The sequence below is a fragment of the Mus caroli genome, unplaced genomic scaffold, assembly GCF_978045245.1.
Source record: "Mus caroli unplaced genomic scaffold, Mus_caroli_1 scaffold_1, whole genome shotgun sequence".
Classification (NCBI taxonomy): Eukaryota; Metazoa; Chordata; class Mammalia; order Rodentia; family Muridae; genus Mus; species Mus caroli.
This window is the reverse complement of record NW_028227256.1, coordinates 115943640-115969348: the sequence shown is the minus strand read 5'-3', so window position 1 is coordinate 115969348 and position 25709 is coordinate 115943640. Positions and strand designations below refer to the sequence as shown.

The following is a 25709-nucleotide window of genomic DNA, read 5'->3' as shown; positions in this document are numbered from 1 at the left end:
CCTCAAATTCACAGAGTGCTCTCAAGTGCTGGGGGTAAAAGCATGTGCCACCGCTGCTGCTGCCGCCGCCACCACCACCACCACCACCACCACGACCGGGCTCAAGTCTTCTTTTTAAAGTTTCGTTGGAGACAATGACAGTCTTGTATTTTGTCCTGGTTTCTTTCTTTCTTTTTTTTTTTTTCCCAGCAACTGTTTCCTCTTGGCAGACCCAAGTGGAGGGACCACTGCCTGGCCCCTGGGCATGCTCATTTTAACCAAAGGCGCCATGGCAACCCTTTGCCTGCAGGAGCTGAGCTGGGGCTTGATTTGCAGTCAAGTGAGGATGCCTTGGTTTCCCTAGGGCTGGTTTCATTCGTCCCCTTTCTCTGTCTGCTGCAAGGCAGTAAGTTGATTACCCATCTGCAGTGCATGCTTGGGACCTCTCCTTCCTCCGGACTTTTGTAGCTATTTTGTTTCTGTTCTGAGATGGGTTAATGAGGCCCAGGCTTTGCTCTGATTCAGAGACTCTCCTACCTCTATCTGCTGCGTATTGGGAACAGAGGCATGCAACACCATGGCTGACCGGCTTCCAATTCTGTAAGTAGCTGAAGATGATTTTGAATTCCTGATTCTCCTGCCTCCACCTCCCCCATCCCCCAAGTGCTACAAGTACAGATGTGCACCATTATACTGAGTTTGTGCAGTGCTGGGCGTGGAAACCACTGTAGGCAAGCATTCTATCACACTCCCCATCTTGTTAAGTAATTCTTGTGTATATTCAGTAGTTACAAGTAGAAATGCTCTCCTAAACATCTGGCTTACTCAGATATAATCAAATATATAAAATAAATAACATTGTAAGTTTAAACTTAGTGTAGAAATGTAATGACAGACTGCCACTGCCTCTCACAGATAAAACCTTGGTTTGGGTGAGGATTTGGAGACAGGATGACATCTTGGTCCATGGTGCACCTTCACTTCTGCATAAATGCAAACAGGAGAGGGTGACAGTCGAGTGTGGGAGACGCTGGGGCTTGGATTCCTGCTGTAGGGATTCACAGTGCACGGTCTTCATGTCCCAGGGTGGTGGCCAGGACTGCCATGTATTACCTCTGTCCTGTGATCAAATCCCTAACAAAAGAAATATAAGGAGGAAGGGTTGCTGGGGCTCACAGTTCAAGGGTGGGCACAGCCCATTCTGGCGGGCGGGGAAGGCACAGCAGCAGGAACCTGAGGCAGCTGCTCACAGGGCACCCACAGTCAGGCAGCAGAGAGATGGATACTTTAGGGGTGTTCTCTACTCTGTTAGCCTAGTCTAGACAATCCCTTATAGACATGCCCAGAAGTTTGCTTCCATGATGATTCTAAATTCCATCAGGTTGACAACTGATTAGTCACACCAGCAATCCCTCCAATCCTAATTAGCATCCTGCACTGTGCAGATCAGTTCTTCTATTAGAGAAAAATTGAGGGCTAGGCAGGTGACAGAGTAGGTAAAAGGACCTGCTGTTCAAATCCTGAATAGGTAACAGGCAGATCATAGCTATGACTGTCTCTAACTGCAACACTGGGAGGAAGTAGGGGTGGGGGTGGGGTGGGGATAGGAGGATCCAAGAACTTGTGGGCCAGCCGGCCCAGCCATAATAGTGACCCTGAGAAGAATAAGCCATCGGACAGTAGTCGGTGATATCCAGCAGCATCCTCTGGCCTGTGTGTGTGTGTACATGGCACAAACCCAGCACACCTGTATACATGCAACACACACACGGACCAGATTTTTATTTTACATTATTTTAATGTGTGCTTAAGTCATTTTCACCTTCCAGAGACACTCAGAATAACACAGGTAAAGAAAATAAGAAAAGACTCCCTTCCCCCTTTTTGTCTTCCATGAGTAAATCCCAGCACTTCCTTAGACACAGAAAGAGGGATCCATATTCCAGAAACCCTGGCAGGGCTCTTTGTAATGTGATCCCACCAGCAACTTTCTGCCAGCCTCCAGCCCCTGCCTGCCCTGTGTGCGTGTGTCTAGGCTCCATCTCAATATCTTTCTGCAAGTGAAGGCTGGAGATGCATATTGGTATCTTCCTCCACCCTATTTTATTTTTAAGTTTTAAAATGTATGTATGTATGTATGTATGTATGTATGTATGTATGTATGTATGTATGTATTAATAGTGGGGAGAGGCATATGCTATGGCATGTCTTTGGAGTGCCAGACGACAGACAGCTAGCTAGAGCTGGTTCTTTCCTTCTCCCGTGTTGGCTCCAGATATCCAGCTCAGGTGGTCTGGCTTGGTGGCAAGGACCTTTCCCCTCAGAGTCACCTTCTGATTTTTCTATCTTCTATGAGTGGTGTTTTGCCTGTATGTATGTCTGTGCACCATGTGATTGTAATGCCAGAAGAGGCCAGCAGGGGGCTTCAGATCCTATGGAGAGGGAATTAAAAGTGGGGACGGACATGCTAGTGCCTGCCTAGAATAGCCTGGGTCTTCAGAAAGAACAACCAGTTCTCTTAGCCGCTGAGCCATCCCTCCACCCTCTAATATATATATGATCTCGTTGCTGTCTTGCTAAATATCTGAGAGTGACCTTGACTTCCTGCCCCTTCTGCCTCTACCTCCCAGGTGCTGGGGTGGCAGTGTGCACTCCCATACTCTGCTATCCCCCTTTATAACCTCCTGTCCACGCTCTGTTTCCCAGCTGCACACACTGCAGGTACCCAGTCCTTGTAGATCTGGAGATCTGAGCGTCACTGCTGTCCCCCCACTCAAATCTCATCTTAGGAAGAACTAGAGGTTAACCTTTAACCTCCACACATACACACTCATACACACACACACACACATACAAAAATTAATTATTTAATTAAAGCTAAGTCCCCCACCTTACTTCCCAACCATTTCTGCAGTTCTCTTCTTCGTGGGGCTCCTAGAGTCCTCTTTCAGGTCCTCTGCCTGTCTAACCTGAGCTGTGCTTTTAACGTGTGTGCCTCAGCCACTCAACATTCTGACGCTCCGCATATTTCTGGCTCTGCTCACTGTGAGCTCCCTGAGCCGCGCACCTGCAGAAAGAGCTGGTCTGAGAGTCACCCTCTAAGCAGACACCCCTCTGGGAAGACACCATCCAGTTCCTAGTCTCATTTGGGACGCCACACCATGCCAACAACCTGGACTCCTCGTGGTCACCCTGAGTGCTATTCCTCTTGGAAGTGTTTTTGGGAGTCCCTGCTCTGTGGCTCTCTCCTTCTAGATTCCCTCTCTGCTCCTCCCCTACCTCCATCTTCACCAGCCGCTCTGACCTCCCTCCAGCTGCCCCATGTGTCTGTGGTTCCTGTCTCTACTCTCACAGTGCCATCCTCTGTACCTTTGAAGGGGACACTGGCGCCACAGCATTTTTCATACAAAAAAGACACATTTGGGCCAGGAGGACGGCTTAGTTGGTAAAGTAGCTCCATGCACGTATGTGGAGTAGTTTGAGCCCCAGAACCTGCATGCCAGCCCAGCTTACGTGTCAAGCTCCGGGCCAATCACAGAGCCTGTCTCAGAAAATAAGGTGGGTGGTTCTTAAGGAACAGCGTCTAAGGTTGACCTATGGCTCCCACATGCATGTGCACAGTGCTCCGGGACATGCATGAACATGTGCACACATGCGTGCACATAGAGGAATGCCACACACACCATGTCCTAGCTGTCCTATTTTTGTTTTAATGGGCTGGAAGATCTTTATCTTCCAGAGTGGAGTTTGCTGTGGCAGACAGCTTTAAAAGGTGACATTTCTTTCCTTTTATTTAAAGAAGTATTTGTGTGTGTGTGTGTGTGTGTGTGTGCACGTATGAGCACATAAGTGTGCATGTATGTGTATGAATGCACACATTAGAGTGAGACAGTGGGCATCCTGCCCAGTCACTCTCCCCCTTAGTCTGGGAAGGTTTCTTTCTCATTGAATCTGGAGCTAGGATGGCAGTCAGCGAGTCCCAGTCATTTTCCTGTCTCTGCCCTCACAGCCCTGGATTGCAGGCTCCTGCTCTCCTACACAGCCCCACGGAGGATTTCAGGTCTGTGCTGGGAACATGTTTTTACCCACAGAGCCATCTCCTGAGCCCAAAGGTAACATTTCTTCTCAAGTGCTATCTTAAAATATCTGGGTACTTGTCTCATCACGAGAGGACACCCACAGAGGGCTGTGCAGTCAGGGTTTGTTTGGGAAGTGGAAGCAGCAGAGGGCCCCACAGGACATGCAGAGGGAGATTTATCTTCACATGAAAGTTGCCCATCACCTAAACCTGGAAGTCACCAGGTACCTCCGGCTGCAGCCTGCTGATCAGCTGGATGTGAGAGGTGTAGACTCCAGAGGGCTGGCTCCACCCGTAGCCTTCCACTGCAGAAGGCTCAGAGCAGCTTCCTAAAGCTCTGTTTGGTGGAACTGGGATTCTAACTTGGGAGGTGCCTGCAGCAGACAGTGGGGCCAGGCTGCACCAAGCAGGTGAGTAAGTGGAACACAGGTTTTCTATGCTAGGGTGAGGGCCTCACCCTGGTCTTATATACCCGAAGATGGCCACAGGAGCGGGGCTTGTGTTCAAGTGTTACCATGAAGGCAATGAGGAACTTAAGTCTTTGCTAATGCAAAGAGAACGTGACTCTGGTAAGTTTTCTATTTAGCAAAGGGAATCACTTCACTCTTCTATTTTGAGACAAGGTTTCATGTAGCCCAGGTTAACCCAAAGCTCCCATGTGTAGCTGAGGACGACCTCGAACTCTTCTGCTCTTTCCAGCTCTACCTCCCGAGTGCTAGGATTGCAGGTGCTGACCACCAAGCCTGTTTTATGTGGTGCTGAGGAAGGAACATAGGCTCATGCATGCTAGGCAAGCACTCTACTGACTAGGCTACACCCCTAACTCCATCACTGGTCAACACAGTAAGCAGAGGATAGGTGGAGAAAGTGATGATGATGGGTCATCTGAGACCCCTGTCTAGAGAGGACGCTTGTGGTATACACGAACTCTTACATGGTGTTTATCAAACAGGACACAGCGTGATCCATTGTTTTGCTTCAGCTATTCCTCCCCCCCCCCCCCCGCTACCTCCCCCCCCTGCCGAGTCAGGGTTTTTCTGTGTAGCCTTGTCTGGCCTCGAACTCAGAGATCCACCTACTTCTGCCTCCCAAGAGTTGGGACTAAAGTCATGTGCCACCATTGCCCAACGCACTTCAACTGTTTTTATTTTTTCACATTTTAATTATTTCTTGCGTGGGTGGGCATCTGCCTGTGTTGGCCCTCATGTGGAGGTCAGAAGACAACTAATGGGAGTTGGTTCTCCTTCTGCCATGTCGGCCATGGGGCTCGAACCCTGGTTGTCAGCCATCCATACCTGCCCCCCCCCCCTTAAGCATCATGTCTTCTCTAGGACTTCAATTGTACTTGTTTTGTAAGCTTCTATTTCTGAGTGGCTTTTCAGAAGCCTGTTCTACATAGGCTGGAACAAAGCCCTGTTAGTAGGGTATTCCCCTCACATGGGCTCCGTTCCCAACATCTCCGCTCGGCATAAACTGGCATGGTAATTCATGCCTGCAATCCAAGCACAGATGATGAGGTAGAGGCAGGAAGTCAATGTGAGGCCAGTCTAGGATACAGGGAATGAGGATCAGAAAGAAGGAAGGGAAGGAGGGAGAAGAGAGGGAGAGAGGGAGTGGGAGGGAGGGAGGGAGGGAGGGAAGAAGGAAGGAAGAAAGGAAGGAAGGAAGGAAGGAAGGAAGGAAGGAAGGAAGGAAGGAGGAAAGGAGGGAGGGAGGAAGGAAGGATGGAGGGAGGGAGGGAGAGAGGAAAGGAGAGAGGGAAGGGGGAAGGAAGGAAGGAAGGAAGGAAGGAAGGAAGGAAGGAAGGAAGGAAGGAAGGATGGGAAGGAAGGAAGGAAGGAAGGAAGGAAGGAAGGAAGGAAGGAAGGAAGGAAGGAAGAAGGAGACCTATTTTGTAGGGAGAGATTCCAACACACTAAGTCTTAAGCCTGGTTTAATAGCAGCAATGGTTCTTTAACTAAATTTGAGTCTGTGAACCCCCGACTCTATACTTGGTGTGGAATCTTTGCCGACTTTCCCATGTGGATAATATCTTTGTCCTAATACTACAATTTCAACTGAACTCTAGGGCTGTGGTGCAGGAGAACACTAGTTCTGCATGTGGGAGGCCCAGATGCACTATCTAGTGTCTCCTATGTGTGTCTGTATTCCCAGCACTCAGGAGGATCAGAGAAGTTAAAGATGAGCCTCAGAGAAGTTCAAGATGAGCCTCAGCTACTTAGTGAGTTCAAGGTCCGCCTGGATGACATAAAAACCTTTATCAAAACAAACAAACAAACAAACAATAACTCCCCATAAGTTTTTCCATTTAGTACCAGGAAATTATGGGTCCCACACCCAAAGCCCTGGTCAACAGCAGCCTGAGCGTCTCATTCAGTCAGTGCTGTATCTCTGATATTGCTAGGTTTCAAAATGCTACTTGGCTTTATTTTTAGGAAGGAAGACCTGCATTCACAAAACACTCTAGGTTAGATTGCACCATTCAGAGCCTCAAAGTACTTATAAGAGGTCCTATTTGCTTGTTGGTGGCACATGGCTGTGCCTGCCACACAAAAGCTGTGCATGCCACTCAATCGCTCTGCCACTGGGTTACAACTCCAGGTCAGAACCCATACCTTTTTAATGCTATATTTTCTGAGCTTATATATTACTTTTTCTATACTAGGACAAAATGCTTTTTAATATTCTCAGTGGGCAATGGGTCAAGTGCTTGCCTGGCAAGCCTAATGCTCTGGGCCCCATCCCTAGAATCATACAGACCCGGCACAGGGGTCAAGTGAGCCATCTCAGTACTGGGAATGGTCATGACCATTCTCAGCTGAATAGCCAGTTTGAGGCTAGCCTGAGATACATGAGGAGAGCCTGGTTTGTTCTCTCTCTCTCTCTCTCTCACCTCTAATTCTAATTCTACATAGGTGCTGAGCCAGGCTAGAGCAGCACTTACTCTGTAGCCCAGGCTGGCTAGTAGGTCCTCAGGCCTCCGTGCTAGGACTATGGGTGTGAACTGCCACGCCCAGTCCCAGCTCACTTATTCGTTTTAAAAATAAGATCTCATTTAATTTGGACTGACCTCAAACTCATAATATAGCTGAGGATGACTTTGAACTCGGATCCTCCTGAGCTAGAGTTACAGGTATATATAGAGTGCATAGGTGTGAGATGCTATCATGCCTGCCTTAGGTGGTATTGGGATGGAACTCAGGACTTCATGCACATTCGGCAAGCACTCCAGCAACTGAGCTACATTCCCAGTTCCCAGTGCCCCATTCGTTTTTATCTGGACAGAATGTTACACACACACACACACACACACACACACACACACACACACACACACACACACAAAGGTATATCATTTTTCAGTCACACAGGCTCATCGAACGCTATTCGCAAACACCTAGCTCCACCTAGTGGTTGCAGGAGGGTCGATTTTTCGAGAAAGCTCTTGAGGCTGGCCTCGGACCCTGCCTAAGTGAGGGTAGCTTTGGTAACTCCCTGGAAGCTGATTCCCCAGCAGAACGCCTGCCTGAATCACTCCCTTGAAAAAGGTCCAAACACAGTTGTTGGGTTTAATGACCTGCGTTATTATGGGCTTTGGATTTTGTGTGTGTGCCAAGCCAAAGCATGAACAATACACAAACTCTTAAGGAAAAACACCGTGGCAGAGAGCAGGGCAGACAACATAAGCCCACTGTCTGTGAGGGCTGGTGGTTTCACTCGCATTTTTACTGCATTAATCAATTTGTATTGCAGAACATAGGAAGACTGTTCCCACAGTGAGTTTTGTTTACTGAGAAAGATTGGGAAAGTAACAGGGGAGCCTTAATTCCTCACACTGCAATTCAGCAAGCTCCTTTCCACACGAAACGCAAATGGGCTGCAACCCAGCAGTGCGAGCGCTCTCTCTCTCTCTCTCTCTCTCTCTCTCTCTCTCTCTCTCTCTCTCTCTCATACACACACACACACACACACACACACACACACACACACACACACACACACGAGAAAGGCCTTGGAGAACCACCCTAGTCACGTACTCCCTTCCCACCCACCCCCTCAAGGAGCACCCAGACCTTGGTCTTAAAGACACATTCCCTTGGGGGCATCAGTCCCTGTAGTAGCGGTTCTGTCATTTTGGCTGCCATCACCAGAGATAGCCTCTGCTTCAAGGACTGCTCCCTCTTAGCCCAAACAAGCTGACTTCAGAGGCCAGGGCCAGCCAGTCCCGTAGAGTCAGTGCTTCCGTAGGCAAGCAGGTTGGGCTGAGCACTGACCGTGACCACATGTGCCACGGGCCCTTTAAGCACATTCTACTTGGGTGGGTGGCAGGTCATGACAAACTATTTTGCCCCAAGCATGGCTTATTCTTTTGCAATGCCCAAGCCATATGTGTGGGTTAGAGCTTGGTGACTGTCCCTCAGTGGTGGGGGTAGGGATGGGGGCTGTAGCCCTAGGAAACAAGCTCACCTTGAAGCCCTGTGGCTCAGCCTCGCCTTCTATAGTTCAGGGCATAGCTGGCAGGGGAAAGCGGCTTGCATGTGATGGGATTGTGACCATATGTTGCTTTCAGTTTCAAAGCAGACTTTTAATAGCGGTTTCGTGTTACCTAGCTAAAAGTAGCTGTGAGCTTCTTGCCGCGCGTTCACACCTCTTCTCCCTTGTCCTGGATCATTTGTTCTGTGCTCCCTAAATTACCCATCCTCCTTGGGTTTAAGCATCAAAAAAAAAAAAAAAAAAAAAAAAAACCCTCTTAGCTTCTGCTGTTCACCAACACAGGTGCTATGTCAGCGGATCGCTCCCTCCACCCCAGCTCCCCCCCCAGCCCTCCATCTTTCCCCACCTGTAAGCAGCGGTTCCCTGGCCAAGCTCCAAAGCACTTTCTTTTATCCCTTGATTGGGGTTTTATTTTAAAGAAGAAAGCCAAGCACATTTTTAACAGCCACAGCCAGATGGGGCTGAGCTCTTCCGAGGCAGCACAGAGGTAATAAAACCCCGAGAGCTGGTGCGGCTAACCTAATGAGAGAGGCTGGGGCTTCCTGCCAGCTCCCAGTCCTGCAGAATACCTGTGGCCTCCATGGAGGAGGCTCGTGACCTACGGCAGTGTTTTCCCATTTCTCTGTCCTCAAAGGCTGAAGTTAGTGCTGCGCTTTCCTAGCCCCAGGCTTTTCCACCCCTGCCTTAGACAGTTTTCACTCTGTGCTCCCGTAGTGACTTCTACTACCTTAATAGACCTTGCTGCTGTACCTCATAGCTCTCCTTCCTTCCTTCCTTCCTTCCTTCCTTCCTTCCTTCCTTCCTTCCTTCCTTTTTTTCACTTTAATTGCATTTTATGTGTGTGTGTGAACACGTGGACACATATCACAGAACCCATGTGAAGGTCGAAGGACAACTTTCAGGAGTTAGTTCTCTTCTACCGTGTGGGTCTTGGAGATCAGATTCAGGCACACACACACACACAAGCTAGTGAAACACCATCCATTCCGTCCTCTGCCCTTCTGCAATGGACTCTCAGGTGTTAGACTGAGGGTGTCATGGGTTAGACTGAGGGTGTCCTCCCCTCCAGAAGAGATGTCATAGAGGCCACATTCTTCCCTTGGCCTGGCCCCTGGCTGCTAGTCACTGATAGGTGCCTTTCTTGCCATCTCTCAAGAGTGCTCTATTTCCATGGCTGCAGCTATAAGTCACCGACTTCCACTCAACCAGGCCAGGACGACCGAGGGCTCAGGGAGCACGTGCACAAGCCAGGGGCCACTAGGCTGGCAAGCTAGTCTAGCTAAGCCATGGCAGTGAGAGATCTCATATCGAGAGAGAGAGAGAGAGAGAGAGAGAGAGAGAGAGAGAGAGAGAGAGAGATGGATGCAGGTAGGGAGCTGGTTAAAATGCCCTTAGCACAAGCAAACAGGAAGAAAAGAATCTCTGCAACTGGGCCAGCTAACTTGGTGTGGGCAGCAGAGAACAAAAAGAAATCCTGTCTTGAGCTAGGCATGGTGGTGCCTTTAATCCCAGCACTCAGGAGGCAGAGGCAAGTGGATCTCTGTGAGTTTGAGACTAGCCTGGTCTGCTAAAGACACCCTGTCTCAGAAAACAAACAAACAAACAAACAAACAAACAAACAAAAAACCTGAAAACAAAAAGAAAGAAATCCTGTCTCAAACAAAGTACCAGGGAAGAACACTCAAGGTTTTCCTCTGGTCTCCATACACATTTTATGGTACATACATACACACACACATGCACACATGCACACACATGTATGCACACACACATGCACTGTAAATCTGTCTTACCATCCCCACTCTAATTAGCTACTCTCTCCATATTCATTCAGGACTTGCCTTTAAGAAACTTCTTGAACCATGCCTACCTAGCCGGGCATGTCCATCGTCCTTGATTAAGATGGATCTTAAACTCTGGCAGGAGTCAGGTGTGGGGGAGCATAGTTGTGGCCTAGGATTTGGGAGGCTGAGGTAGAGGATATAGGTCATCCTCAGTTATATACTGAATTCAAGGCCAGCCTAGGCAATGTGATATGCTGTCTCAAAGACAGACAAACAAAAGACCAGCCTGGTCCATAGTCGCCATTTCTCTACCTGAGTGCTGCAATAATCCCCACTTACCATCCCAGGCCTGACAACCTGATAGGTGGCCAATGAGGGAAGGGTCCTTCCTTGTCCCATCACTTGCCCCATCTTCCCCACGTACCCTGACAAGGGAGACAACATTTCTTCTGCTTCCTCTGTGGGGTCAAAGCTGACCTGTGATGACCCTTGGAAAAGCAGATAGCATTTCATCACAGGTATAAATGGAACCACTGACTAAATACCCTCTTGGTGTCGGGAGCAACAGCAGTGCACCTCTTTCTTGTATTCTTTGTGCTAGTAGACAGTGAGAAATGCAAGCTATATAATAAGTGGTTTGCTGAAGGCAAGGGTGGAGCCCAGGCCCCCTTCTTACGGATGCCCTGATGTGGCTCACCCTTGCAGCACATTTGTTATTGGCAGAAGCCAAGATATTCTGAGAAGCTCTCATGCTTTGGCTCTAAGACTATCGAGACAGAGGACCTGGGGAGATTAGAATTCCCCAGGAGTCTCAGGCTGGGAGAAGAAAAAGGCTGGTGTCCTGGTGCCAACCAGAGAAGAAACTTAGCTCACAGGGAAATATCTCACAGGGTTCACCCGACAGTCTTGCTGGACAGAGTGGAGTCTGGACAGTGATGGGTCAGTGATGGGTGGGACCACACCTTGACCAGGCCTGCTAAGCAATGTACACCTCTTGCTCTTTATTTACACTGAAAGGACCCTGAAGTAACTTGGAGGATTGCTGGACCTCCGTCCTCTTCCCACAGAGAATAAACCAAACCTCCTGTCTCTGCTTTCCACTATCGCTTGACTCTTCCTTCAGTTGGTCTTACTGAAGACGAAAGACCAAACTTGGCTTGTTAAGGCTGCAGAAACCCAGGCTCTGACTCCAACAGCTCTGGCAATGCATTCTGCATGGGGGTGCAGACTTCCTGGAGAACAGAAAAAGCAACTGTGAGCAGGCGACCCTCCCACGGGGTGTGGTGGGGGGCAGATATATTGTGTAAGAGACAAGGATAGGTAGTTATGGAGGCTTGGTGACTAGGTGTGAGCACCTGTCCAGGGTTTCGTGGGACTCCTGAGCAGCTCAGGAGCTGAGTTGAGGGGATCAGAAGACATAGGCCTCACTCCCTGCTATTCCTCTAACTTCACTGACTGGGCAGCCTCAGAAGCCATGGGCCTCATGCCAAGCCCTGTTCTTGGCACACGCCCTCCACCCTAGCCTGAGGCTTCTTATTATTGTGCTCAAAGCAGCTGAGAAGACAGAGGAGATGGGAAACGGTTCTCAAACACATGGGAAGGGTGTGTAGAAACAGAACCTTGAAACAAAGGCCTATTGATGGGCTTGTTTGTGATGCAAGTTTGGGGGAGGGACACAAGCAGGTATGGGTGTGCTGAGGGGTTTTTTTGGTATGTGTATGTGAGTGTGTGTGTGTGGTATATATGTGTGTGTGTGTGTGTGTGTGTGTGTGTGTGTGTGTGTGTGTGTGTGAGAGAGAGAGAGAGAGAGAGAGAGAGAGAGAGAGAGAGAGAGCTTGTGTCAGTGTACAGATGTGGAGACCAGGGGAGGGTACTGGGTATCTATCACACCCTGCCTCATTCCTTTGAGTCAGGATATCTCCTAGAACCTGAAGTTAGGCTGGCATACCCCTGTTATACTGGGGTTACAGGTGTACACATGGGCTTCCATGCTCTGCTTTTTCTCTGGGGACTGAGATTTGAACTCTGGTTCTTGTGATTTTGAAGCGAATGTTCCTACTCACTAGACACTCCCCCCTCCATCTCCAGGATTAGCTGTTTTGTAGGGAATAGGGGGCCAGACTAAGGCCAAACCTTCACTCTGGAGGACCCTTCCAGACCAGAGCCTAGTCACTGTTCCCCAGCCATGCAGTCATGGAGCTTGGTGGTTTGGCACAGGCTTCTGAGTCCTTTGGAGCCCTTCAGATGGCAACTGCCATGCTTAACTGTCTTCTGCTCCCTTGTCAGGTGTCGGAGTACTGGGGATAGAGAGCATGAGAGGTTAGCTCATAGTAGGTCACACAGTAGGAGGATCAGACAGCGAGAGAAAGGTGGCTTGAGGTGGGGGTGATGTCCCATGGGTAAGGTGCTTGCTGTGCGAGCATGAGGACTGCTTCAGACCCCCCAGCACCTGTGTAAAAGTGGAGCATGATAGCACACACCTATAATCTCGGTATTGGAGGACTAGAGATAGGGAGGCTCTCTGGGCTTGCTAGCCATACAGCCGAATGAATGAATGAATGAATGAATGAATTGAATTAATGACAGTTCCAGGTTCAGTGAGAGATCCTGTCTCAAAAAAACCAAACCAAACCAAAACAAAACAAAAAAACAGGGTGAATGATAAAGATACCAGATGTAAACCTCTGGCCTGTACATGCAAGTACACCCATGTGCACACTCAGATGGACATTGACACATACAACCCTCCCCTGCCCCCCCAACACACACGAAACAGGCACAAAACTCAACTCACCAGCTTAGACTTCCCACCGTTCTGGGCAAGGAGCCTTGCCTGGTGTGTGGATACACATGTGATCTATTTTTAATTCTTCAAATTTTTATTTTATAATTGTGTATGTGTTTATCTTTGTGTGAATTTGTGCATGTGTGTACCGGTGTGTGGGGATGCCAGAAAGGCACTGGATCCTCTGAAGCTGAAATTGAAGGCTCTTGTGAGTTGCCTTAGATATGGGCACTGAGAACTGAACTTGGGTCCTCTGGAAGAGCAGCAAGTACTCTCAAGCACTGAACCGTCTCTCCAGCCTCTCCTTAAAGAAAACTTAAACAAAACCAGAAAACTTTAAAAATTAAATTTTCTTATTCTCTCTCTCTTTTCCCTTCCTTCCTTCCTTCCTTCCGTCCTTGCTTGCTTCCTTGCTTCCTTGCTTCCTTCCTTCCTTCCTTCCTTCCTTCCTTCCTTCCTTCCTTCCTTCCTTCCTTCCTTCCTTCTCTCTTTGTGTGTGTGCACACACACGCACGAGCATGCTCACCTGTTGGGCACACACATGCCACGGTGGACATCAAAAGACAGCTTGTGAGAGTTGGTTCTTTCCTTCTATCTACCATGTATGTTCTGGGAAATGAAATCAGGCTATCCGGCTTGGCAGCAAGCATCTTTACCCCTCGAGCCACCTTGCCAGACCAGGATAGGTACTCCCCCCCCCCCGCCCCCCCCCCCCCCCCCCGCGCTGTCACCTCAGCAGGACTTCAGACCTTCTCCTTGGGCCAGCCCAACTCAGTGTTTTCCATTAATGAACAAAGAAACAGCCACAGTGAAATCACTCAGAGTGCCTGAGGCTGTACCGGGTGAAATGAGGCTGGGGTCTATGTCAGTGTTGGGTGTGGGACTGCTTCTGCAGAGCCAGACTTGTGTCCCTTCCCTTCTGTTCTCCATGAATATTCATCAAAGTTTGGCGGTGGTGCAGGCAGCAGGGCTGGAAGGAAGTGTTCAGATAGCTCCTTCCGAGCACACCGAAGGAGCATTCAGCCCTGTGGGATTGCTTCTGAGTGGGTCTGAGGAGTTCAAAGCCGTTTCCTGCACACCTCCACTCTCCCATTTACTGCCTCATTAGATCCCCTAGGTCTGCCAAGAGCCACGCTGCCTGACTCGGCAGCTCTCACCCAGCCTCCTCACATCTTCCTCTGCCAGCTTTTGCGTGGGCTCAGGGAACTGGAATGGTAGGCGGTGGATGTTTTGGGGTGAACTTTACAGGCCAGTATCAGATGGACACCAGGTTTTGTGTGTGTGGTGGAGGGTGGCATTGGGGTCTCGGCTGCTCTATCCCAGGGTTTCTACACCTAAAGGGCCCTGGGCTAGAACCCACCATACCTCTCCCAGCAGTAGCTGTTGAGTTAAGTAACCCAAGGAGCAGGGTTAGGCTTTGGGCTAAATAGAGAATGAATGTCTATTCTCAAGCCTGACCACATGTGTTGGAGACAGAAGCCTCCCTTCAGCCTGTAAACTCACCTGTGCAGGTACACACTTGCCTGCCACTCTCACTCGCTTGGGAGAGATGCCCTCCTCCTGCCCTGGCACCTCCAGAGCATTGGCGCTTAAGGCCACTTGTAACAGTGAAGCAGCTGCCCATGCGCCTTGAGTAGGGATGAAATGAGCCCTCAGCAGGCCTGGCACAGCCCCTGGGAAGGCAGGTTACCGTTGAGCAACCTCAACACAGTCTAGCATTCATTTCCAGATGCCCCGAGGGCTGGATTGTTTTCTTCCTCTTGCCCACCCCTCCCTCCCCATAGTTACAGCAAGATGGGCAGAGCACACATACTGCTGGATCCATTTCTGCTACGTCCTCTGGTCTATCAGCCCCCTGTTGCTTTAGCTCTCTCAGAGGATGATGGTTTCAACAGGTGCTCAGAACAAAACAGGGGAAGGAAGCGAGCAGTGGGTCAGCCCTCAGGGCCAAGTAGACCTGGGAATTCTCACAGTGAGTTAGGAATGGGACAGCAAGCATCTCCAACTGGCCTGAGGATCGGATTCCTCTTACTCTTTTAATTTAATTTAATTTTTTTGAGATAAGGCCTCATGTAACCCAGGCTGGCCTCAAGCTGTCTATGTACAAAGTGTGGCTGTCAACTTTGTGTGTGTGTGTGTGGGGGCATGTGTTCAAACTGTGTATAGTGTTCAAACTGTGTATAGTGGTCAGAAGTTGGCATCCTGTGCTCTATTCTGTCTCCCCCACCTCACTATTTTATTTTATTTATTTCCTTTTGGTTTTCTGAGACAAGGTTTCTCTGTGAGGCCCTGGCTGTCCTGGAATGCACTCTGTAGAGTAGGTTGATCCGCCTGCCTCTGCCTCCTGAGTGCTGGCATTAGGGTGTGTGCCCATACCTTGGCTTTCTCTACGTCATTATTATTTTTTAAATTTTACTTGATTTTATGTGTATGGATGTTTTGCTTTAATGTATGTATGTGTATCCACGCGTGACAGGGGTCCAGGGAGGCCAGTGAGGGCGTCAGATTCCCTGGAGCTGGGATTTCAGATGGTTATGAGCCACCCTGTGAATACTGAGAACTGACCCCAGGCCTTTTGAAAGAGCAGCCAGTCCTCTTAACAGCTGAGCCGCCTCTGCAGATTCTCTTCACCTTTTTTTATTTTTATTTTTATTTTTATTTTTATTTTTTGAGACAGGGTCTCTTACTGAACCTGGAGCTCACTGCTTTGGCGTGTCTGGCTGGGGATCCATCTGTCTGCCCCTCCCATCAGCTCATGATCTCTAGGGAGGACTGCAGATGTGATTTGCCCATTCCTGGCTTTTTTAGGAGGATGCCAGTGGTGGAGGTTCCTCACGTTGGTATGGCTGACACTTTACTGATAGCCATTTCCCAGTCCCAACCTTGCACTTAGACAAATTTCTCCGAGTGCAGCATGTATGCACGTGGAAACCAGAGGACGCCTCTGGGGAGTCGATTCTCGGTTTCCTCCATTTGGGTTCCAGGGGTTGATTTCAGATGATGAAGTTTAATAGCGTGTACCGAACTGTTATCCTTTCTCCTCCCCAGTCTGAGACAGTCTCACGTAGCTTTGGCTGCCCTTGAACGTGCTATAGAGTTAAGAATGACCTTGAACTCCTCATCCTCATCCTGACCTCTGGAGTTAAAGGCCAGCACTGCTTCATCTAGTGTCACACGATGCTGAGGGACAGAACCCAGAACTTTCTGTCTCTACCTACTGAGCCACATTGTAATGCCTGGAAATACCTTTTCTGTTTCTCCATCAAAACCTTTTCTTTCTTCCTCCCAAGCATCCAACAAGACTACTGCTACTATTGCTGGCTTCCCCTGGGTGTGGTTCTGAGACAGGCAGGTGGGTGGAAGAGTGAGCAGCTACTGGGTCTGCCCAGAGAGTTTCCACCATGACTCCCCATTGCTCCTATCTTGGTGGGTGGGGTGGCAGTGGTGGTGGATGTCACAGGAAGGAGGCTGGGGCCTTGGTGACTGGGGAAGGCTTTTGCCCCCTCTCAACACTGCCATTGCAGTTTATTTATTTATTTATTTATTTATTTATTTATTTATTTATTATACACAGAGTTTTCTACTTGCATATATGTCTGCATGTCAGAAGAGGGTACCAGATCTCATTAAAGATGGTTGTGAGCCACCATGTGGTTGCTGGGAATTGAACTCAGGACCTCTGGAAGAGCAGTCAGTGCTCTCAACCTCTGAGTCATCTCTCCAGCCCCAGCATTGCACTTTTTAAGAAACTAAAAATAAGTTCTCAAGGGCTGTGGTTATAGCTCCGTTGCTGGAGTGCTTGTCTGTTGTGGATAAGGCCCTGAGTTGACCCTCACTATCCAATAAACCAGGTGCAGGGGGTGACCTAAAATCCAGTGCTAGGCAGAAAGATCAGAAGTTCCAGGCTCTCCTCAGTCAAGCTCAACATTTAGGCTGCACAAAACTTGTCAATTTTTTTAAGCTCTCAAGCTAGGTGTTCATGTCTATAATCCTAGCACTGAGGAGGCCAAGGCTGGCGATCATGTACAAGCTCAAGGTCAGCCTGGGCTTCAGAGTGAGTTTCAGGCCCAGCTCAGGTTATCCAGGAAGACCCTGTTTCAAAAGGAAAAAAGAAGAAAGCAAGAGAGAGGGGTTAAAAGAAGGAAGGACGAAGAGAAAGAAGAAAGGAAAAGCATGTCTTTCGGTGAAGTACCTGTGGGACCTGTTTGTTCAGCAGCAAACACTGACAGATACACACTGATTAGACAGTCCCAGGCGTGTCCCTTGCCTGGATTTCCACGGGGCCCTGTCTCTTTTCCAGGGCTGTTCAGAGTCTTCAGTTTGGGTTTTAGGCTCTTTCCCTTAGCTCTTCTCAGCTTCCAGCTCCCTCCTCTCAACACCCTGCCCCGAGTTAGAGAATAAAGCATCTTTTCCATTCGCACTTATCTTCTGTTCTGTAAGCTCTGGCTCCACCCATTTTTAGGCACCCCATCTCTACCTCCAAAGCACTCCATCACTCAGACAGTCCAGTTTCCCTGGCTCCTTTCTTGCTTCCATACATATTCCAACCGCCTCTCTCTTTGTGTGTGTGTGCGTGCGTGTGCATGTGCATTTGTATACCTATGTATGTGAGTGTGCTTGCACATGTGTGCATGTAGAGACCAGGAAACAACATCAGGTGCTCTTCAGGTGCTGCTGCTCCCTTTGAGACAACTCTCACTGGCCTGGGACTGAGGAGTAAGCTAGCCTTGCTGGCAAGCGAGTCCTAGGGACCCAGTCTCTGCACTCTCCGTGCCAGGATTATAAATGGGAACAATCAGGGGCAGCTTTTGTTTTTGACTTTAAATGGGTCTGGAGAAGGCAGGTCCTTAAGCTTGCAAAGGCTTGCATCTTACCGACCGAACTCTCACCCCAGCCCAGCCTTAACAAAATAACAAACAAACAAACAAACAAACTCACTAGACTCAGAGGAGAAGAGCACTCGCTGCTCTTGCAGGGGACAGAATTTGGTTCCCAGTCCCATAAGGAGAGCTCACAGCTCTTTAACTTCAGCTTTAGGGGATCCAATACTCTCTCTGACTTCTCCGGGTACCAGCTCACAAGTGGCACAGACCCAGACACATAAATACAAACGCAAATACTTCCTTAAAAGAAACAAAACTTCCCTAACATTGTTTTACACACACACACACACACACACACACACACACACACACACACACACACACCCCATACACCCCACACACAAATGTGTATATATATATATATATATATATATATGTTATGTTTGTGTATACATACACACACAGACAGACACACAAACACACTGTTTGCCTTGTTATATTTTCTTGAGACAGTCTATCTATCCTGGGCTGGCTTGAAACTCACTACATAGACCAGGCTGGCCTGGAACTCATAGGTGTCCTTTCTGCCTCTGCTTCCCAAGTGCTGGGATTATAGGCCTGAGCCACCGCGCCCTTGAAGCTTCCTAGTCTTCCCCTCCCTCCCTTCGAGATTGCAATCGGCTTGCTTCCCACTGCCTGCAGTTCATGACCTGTACAGGAGCCACCTCAGTGGTTCCATTCAAGAGTGTCTTTGCAGTTCCCACGCCTCAGCCTCTGTCTGGCAGCAGGCACCTTCTGCCTGGCCCTCCCTTTGGATGGGGCTGGCCCTCGTTAGTGATTTCCTGGCTTTCTGGTGACTCTTCCCTTTCCCACCCAGCTGGCTCAGGGTTGGGAAGATGAGAAAGATATCCCTGCCTCAGGCCTCCTCTGTCAAAGTTCCTCTTTTCTCAGTCCACGGTTGTGTCTTCCGACTCCTACTTTCATGCGTGATAAGGACATTTTTCTCTCCCTCGCCCCTTATGTCTGCTCCTTCTATTCCTACCCTCCCCATCTTGCTAGTTGCTGGGGTGTTGGAATGACAAGTGTCACTTGGCACCTGTCAGCCCTGTTGTCTCACCAGGTATGCCAAGTCCCTCCTGTGTGTAGGGAGTCTCTCCTGAGCTTCAAGCACCCATTGTCTCTGCTTTATTAGGCTTAAATGGGACCAATCTACCACCTCCTTATTCCACACCCCCATTCCATCCCACCTCTCTTTCCTGCCCTCCCTTAGTGGGAGCTGGCTGACCCAGGCCGGGAACGTGGGCAGGTGGACATGTCGCGTGCCTGGACGGAGCACCCAGATGGGAAGAGCGTGGGCTGGGGCAGATCTGGATTTCTGTCCTGGCCCTGCCACCCAGGAACTGTTGATGTTGGCAACGATTTAATCTTTCTGAGGCTTGGGCTGAACATGTAAAATGTGATAACACCTACTTTAACAGGGCTGTGAATACCAAATGAAGGAGGTACGTGACACTCCATAGCACAGGGCCGGTGTCCAGTAGCCCAGGGATGTCTCCCACCTTTCTTCTGGGCAGAGCCCAGCAACGTTCACCTCCCCCTCATTCCTGTACTGAATATAGGAAACCACAACTTTATGGTCCTTAATTTGGCTTCTTTTTTGAAGGTCTTGCTGGTTCCACATAGAGCCCCATATCAGCTTCTCTCTCTCTCTTTCTCTCTCTCTCTCTCTCTCTCTCTCTCTCTCTCTCTCTCTCTCTCTCTCTCTCCCTCCCTCCCTCCCTCCCTCCTTCCCTCCCTCCCTCCCTCTTTTATTATTATGTGTATATGTTGTGTCCATGTGTGTTTATGTGCACAATTACATGGGTGCCTGCAGAGACCAGACAGGGTGTCAGAACCCTGGAGCTGAAGCTGCAGGTGGCGCTGAGTGGGAGCCGCCCTGCATGGGTGCTGAGAACTGAACTTTAATTCTCTGCAAGAACAGCAGGTACTAACCACTGAGCAATCTCTCCAACTTCCATTCCAGCCCCTTGAGGAAAGAGGCAAGAAAGCTACAAAGAGAATCACAGACAGTATCAGAGACGAAGTCACTCAGTACGACGTAAGGCTGTCCACACCTAGTTTAATAACAGACCTTAACAACTTCTGGAAGCTCAGAGCCACTCGTGGCTAAGTTCATGCCAGGCCACACTTCCCGCTAAGGTTGTGGGTCACAGTGTTGAGAGCCGGCCAAGCTTGTCTATGAGGTGGCCTCTTGTCTCATTGTTCTCTGTAGGTTCTGGAACATTACAGACGCACCGAGGAGGAGATGTACACTGTCATTTTTTTCTTTTACGTGAATTCTTTCGGAAAACACTTTAAAGCTGGTATATTGTGCTAGTGGGTGTGGTTAATATTCCATCCGGACGAGCCTGAACACAAGCCTCCGCAGATCAGGGCTCTCAGCCCGGCCTCTCGTTTTCATGTGAGGAAATGAGGTGGTTAGGTTGGAGTAGTCATGGAGACTCCTGTTGCTGGCCTACTGTGTGTGGGTTTCCTGAAGGAACAGGTTTCCGTGGGGTAGGGGTGGAGGACTTGGGAGCTGTATAGATAGAACACGAACTTTCTTCCACACGAGGGTGCACATACACTCTGTCACCATATCCTAGGGTGCCTCTGGCCTTCAGGTCTGCAACTGGATACTCACTCCCCCAGAATGAAGGGAAACAGACGGTAATCAAGGAGGTACAATGGTTAGTTTAAACTGTCAACTTGATGTGACCTAGACTCATCTGGGAAAAATGAAGAATTGTCTACATTGGGTTGAACATGTGGCCATGTTTGAAGGGGATTGTCTTAATGTGGGAAGTCCTCACCCAGTGTGGGTGGCACCATTCCTGTCTTAGGGTTCCCATTGCTATTATAAACACCATGACCCAAAGCAATCTGGTGTGGAAGGGGTTTATTTCAGCTTATGGTTGTAGTCTAGGATGAAAGGAATCCAGGGTAGGGTCTCAAGGCAGGAACCTGAAGGCAGGAACTGATGAAGAAGCCATTGAGGAGCACTGATCCCCTTTTGCTCTCTGGGGCTTGTGTTTATACACCCCAGAACCCCCTGCCCAGGAATGGCACTGCCCACAGTGAGCTGGGCTTCCCTACCTCAACCATCAATTAAGAAAATACATTACAGGCTTGCCCACAGGCCAATCTGTGAATTTTCTCATCCGAGGTTCCTCCTCCCAAATGCTTTTAGATTGTATTAGGTTACATAACACTAGCAACGCGATTCTCTTTGCAGGGGTTCCTCGACGGTAATGAGAGTTGAGAAACTGAGCTGAGTACAAGCCAGCATGTGCATGTGAGTGTGCACAGTCATTCGCTTCTGCTCTTGACAGTGTGATGTGGCCAGCTGTTGGAAGATCCTGCCCTGACTTCTGTACAAAGATCGACTATAAACTGGAATTGGGAGCTGAAATAAACCCTCCACCTCTACATTGCTTTTTGTCTGGTTATTTCATCGCAGCGACAAAAAAAAATAAAAAGAAGGTAAGTGAGCGCTCCTGACGAGTCCGTTCTAACGTGCTGGAGGCAGAGATGCCTTGAGAGCATCTGTCTGAAGACTCTGCCTGGGCACCCCCTCTATGGTTTAGATAAAGTGGGGTGACAGTGAGAAGAATGTTTACTGCTGTTTTACGGATAGCCCGGATCCTTCCTGAGGCGGGCCTGAGTACGCAAAGCATGGTGGGAAGTGTCCAGCAAGATCCTGTTAATGGGACCTGGCCAGTGGAGGGCGGTGCTGACACAGAGAAGCATAGAAGATATGAGGACCCTCCAGGCTGGAGGGTGATGAGGGCAAGTCCACCTGCGAAGCATGGAAGAGCAGGTAGAGAACGGAGACTGAGTGGGCTGGGGAGATGGTCAGCCATTAAAGTGCTTGCTTTGTAGGCATCAGAATCTGATTCCTAGAAGGATCCCAGCACCGAGGAGGTAGAGACAACTGGATCCGGTGGCTGCATATTAGCTCTCTGGTAAATTCAGGCCAGCGAGAGACCTTGTCTTGGGGGCGGGGGGAAGAGAAGTAGAGGGTATGTGAGGAACAGCACTGGACAGCCTGCTCTCTGGCGCACGGCGCATATGCACGCACGCACACACGCCCCGCCCTCTCCACAAAACAGGAACCATTGCTGAAGATGGGACACTGGACGGGAGTGGGAATATATCAAACATGGCCTCAGGGAAGGAGAGCCAGGCAAAGAGATGGACAGAAGGCCATGTTTGAGGGGCGTGGGTAGCAGTTGAAGATTTGACCAGGTAGAGATAAGATGAGAGGCTGGGCTGGCTAAGCAGGCGCAGCTGAGAGGCAGTTAGTCGACTTGTGGTGGGTCAGGGGACTGGGAAATGTGCTTCCTGGGCGGAGGGCACCTTTGTTAGGTGGATCCCAAGGCCTCTGCGTTAATCCCCAATCTGTCTGAAATTTTAATACTTGGCCATTGTATGAAAAAGCCAAAAAGTAGCCATCTTTAAGGTCTAGATGTCCAGGGTAATGAGAGCATTTGTAGTTGGCTTTAATTGGGTAGTTCTTACAGAAAATTCAAATAGTTTAAATGCCACTTTTTGGGGGCAATTATCCTAACTTGTGATCCTCCTGCCTCTGCCTCCTTTAGCAAATCCTACCTGCGTGCGTCACCATAACCGGCTGCAACTATCCTAACTAAATGAAGAGGGAAGCTGGGGGGTGGGGCTCAATGGGTGGAGTGTTTACCTGGCTTGTATAGGCTCTGAGATCAATGCCCAGCACTGCATAAATCCAGGTGTGGTGGTTGGGACATGCCTGGAGTTCCAGCACTCAGGAGGCAGAGGCAGAAAGGCCAGGAGTTCAAGGTCATCCTCAGCTACACAGTGAATTCATGATGCTCTGTCTTAAAGGGATAGAAAGAGCGAGAGAGGGGAAGAGGAGAAGGAAGGGGAGGAGAGAGTAGAGATAAAAGGATCAGTGGCTCAGGTCTGTAACCCTAGCACTTGGGAAGCCAAAGCAGAATTGCCCTGAGCTCCAGGCCAGCCTGGACTACAGAATGAGATATTATCTCAAAAAGCCAAGCCAAAATAAACAAGAAACACCACTGTGAGACAGTTCAATGGGTAGAGAGGCTGGTGGGAAGAGAGCACTGATTCTAGAAGTTGTCTGAGCTCCGTACTATGCCAAACAGACAGGCAGAAGAGCGTGACCCTGGCCCTCACCCTCAAGGGCCCTTGACTTGGATGTTGAATGTTCAGGTGGAGCAGTGGTTCGTCTGGGAAGCTGACTGATGGCATGTAATGTCCCCTGTGCAGGGCTGTGGCAGCCTGGTGCACAGCCTCTGGGTTTGGGGCCATTGGCTCATGCTCTTAACCATCTTTCAGTCTTACTTTTCTCTCATGCCTGGGCCCTTGTTCCTGAGAACACACAGGAAGGCAAGACTAGATGCTAAAATATGCACAACTCTTGGTTGGAGTCCGGAGCTCTTATCAGCTAGGGCTTCTGGGAGCTTAAGGAGAGACTGCCCAGGCAGGTCCTCTCAGGCATCATTGCATAGGGCCTTCTGTGTGCCTCCGTGTGAGGCACACATATATCATGGCCTCAAGCTTTGGCCACTGTCTCCTTAACAACCAAAAGTCTCATCTATGCTTCCTGCTCTGTCAGATGGGAAATCCTGCAGACACCACACCTATCAGCAAGTCTACCAGTTCCCTAGCTCCAGGTAGTTTGCCCAGACTGGGCCACCCTGTTAGTGCTGGCTTCAGGCCACAGGGATCTCTCAGATACTGTCACTCTCCAGATGGTAATATCTGCCTGAAGTCCCAGGGAAGGCAGAGTCTCAAAGAGGCCATCTATTTCTCCTTCCTGCCTGGAGGCGAGGCCACACCTCAGCCAGATTGAGGTCTCTTCTCCAGGTAACTTGTTCTAGCACTTAACAAGCCTGTCATAGGATGCGGCTTTGATGAACCTGCTTCTGCCTCCTGAGTGATAGGCCAGGAGTAACCAAGGAAGAATGGAGGAGCCAGACAGACTCCTGGAATGAGCAGTCACTTTTCTTATCAGCAGACTGTCTCTCTTGTTAAAGATTTACTGTGTCAGTCATTGTGTGTCTCTGTGTAGGTATTCACCCGTGAGTTCTGGTGCCCACAGAGGCCAGAAGAGGGCAGGCAGAGCCACCTGACTGGGGGTGTGATGTGCTGGGAACTGAACTCTGATCCTTTACAAGGACCCAGTGATGAGACAGGAGAATGTTCAGTTCCTTTGCCTTTTCTTCCAGATTGCAGGGCACCAGAAGGGCCTGTGACATCTGTGGCATCCAGACAGGGGATTGCATGTAGTCCCCGTTTCCACGGAAGACATGGAAGATCCCCAGTGGCTGCCCAATTTTATGGATAGTCTGACCCCAAGAGATCAAACTTTCTTCTTCACAAGTCGATGATAAAATCTACTTATCAGGATGAGACATAATATAAGAGATTAACAGCTGGACCTGTGAGATGGGTCAACCGGTAAAAGCATATACTACCAAGGCTGACAACCTGAATTTGGTTCTCAGGACTCAAATGGTAGGCTCTAGCATACGGAGCCTGACACCAGAGCTCACCTATTCCAGAAAGTTGTCTTCTGACCATCACACACATGCTGTGGTATGTACATGCCCCCCTCCCCAATAATTATACGTAATAAAAAATTTAAGGCTATTAACACCTATAATTAATAGTAAAAGAAACTAGTTACAATTTATACTGTAATGGAAAGTTCTATGAAGGGATTGGGGTTGTAGCTCAGTTGGTAGGACTCTTACCTAGTGTGCCTGGAACTCTAGACTGATCTCCAGTTGCCCATTTATAATCCCAGCATTCAGGAGATAGTGGAAGTAGGATTAGATGTTCAAGGTTCTCACCCTCTGCTACAAATCAGGTTAGAGACTAGCCTGGGCTAGAGACCAGCTGAACAAAGAAGTTATACAGATGTAACCTCTCTCTCCACTTTCAATCTATCCTACCGTGTCATGCTCACACTGTTGGTTGGTTGCTTGCTTGCTTGTTTGAGGCAGGGTTTCTCTCTGTATCCCTGTCTGTCTGCTTTGGAACTCACTCTGTAGACAGGGTGGCTTCGAACTCAGAGATCCTCCTGCCTCTGCCTCCTGAGTGCTGGGATTAAAGGTGTGTGCCCCCACCGCCTGGCTTACTATGCTCACTTTTATTGTTGGATGTGGGAGAGAAAAACCATACAGGGAGTGGTGGATTTGAAGAGGGCTACTGTATTCCCAAAATCTCTCTAGCATGTTCTTTACATTTCCAGAGAAGCTGACACACTGCTGGGAAGAGATGTTCCTTTCACTGATGTCCCTTCACGCAGTAGAACCCGGGAACTTCTCAAACTTCTGTGGAAGTTTCTGAGAGCCAAGTCTCCTTCCTTGGCACCCTGATCTCCAGGAGCCCTGGGACAGCCGCTGGACACTTCACCTAGCGTTACTGTTTTTACCATGCTGGCATCTTTACTTTATTGCCTCAAATTCATGCTTTCAAGCCCTAAGCCTGCTACATCAGAACCTGAATGCCTCTGGAGATGGTGCTTTGAAAAGACGGGCAAGGACAGGTCACATGACATAGTGGGGAAAGTCATCTGCAGCCAAGCCTGAGGACCTGAGTTCAATCCCTCGGACTTACGGTGGGAGGAGAGAACTGGTTATTATAAGCTGTCCTTGAATTCCACGACATGTGAACCTTGAACTCCCAACCCCAACCCACAAATAAAAAGATAAAAATAT

At 49.2% G+C, this 25709-nt stretch overlaps 1 long non-coding RNA gene across 2 annotated transcripts; it reads left to right on the top strand.

Annotated features, from left to right (window-relative positions):
* Positions 1 to 358: 358 nt before the first annotated feature.
* On the top strand, positions 359 to 25709 carry LOC115031920 (uncharacterized). Of its 2 annotated transcripts, XR_003837557.1 has the most exons (5): positions 359 to 579; positions 3989 to 4091; positions 21218 to 21465; positions 24213 to 24582; positions 25241 to 25709. It is a non-coding gene; the product is annotated as an uncharacterized LOC115031920 (long non-coding RNA). The 2 variants fall into 2 exon arrangements; XR_003837556.1 differs by lacking the exon at positions 3989 to 4091.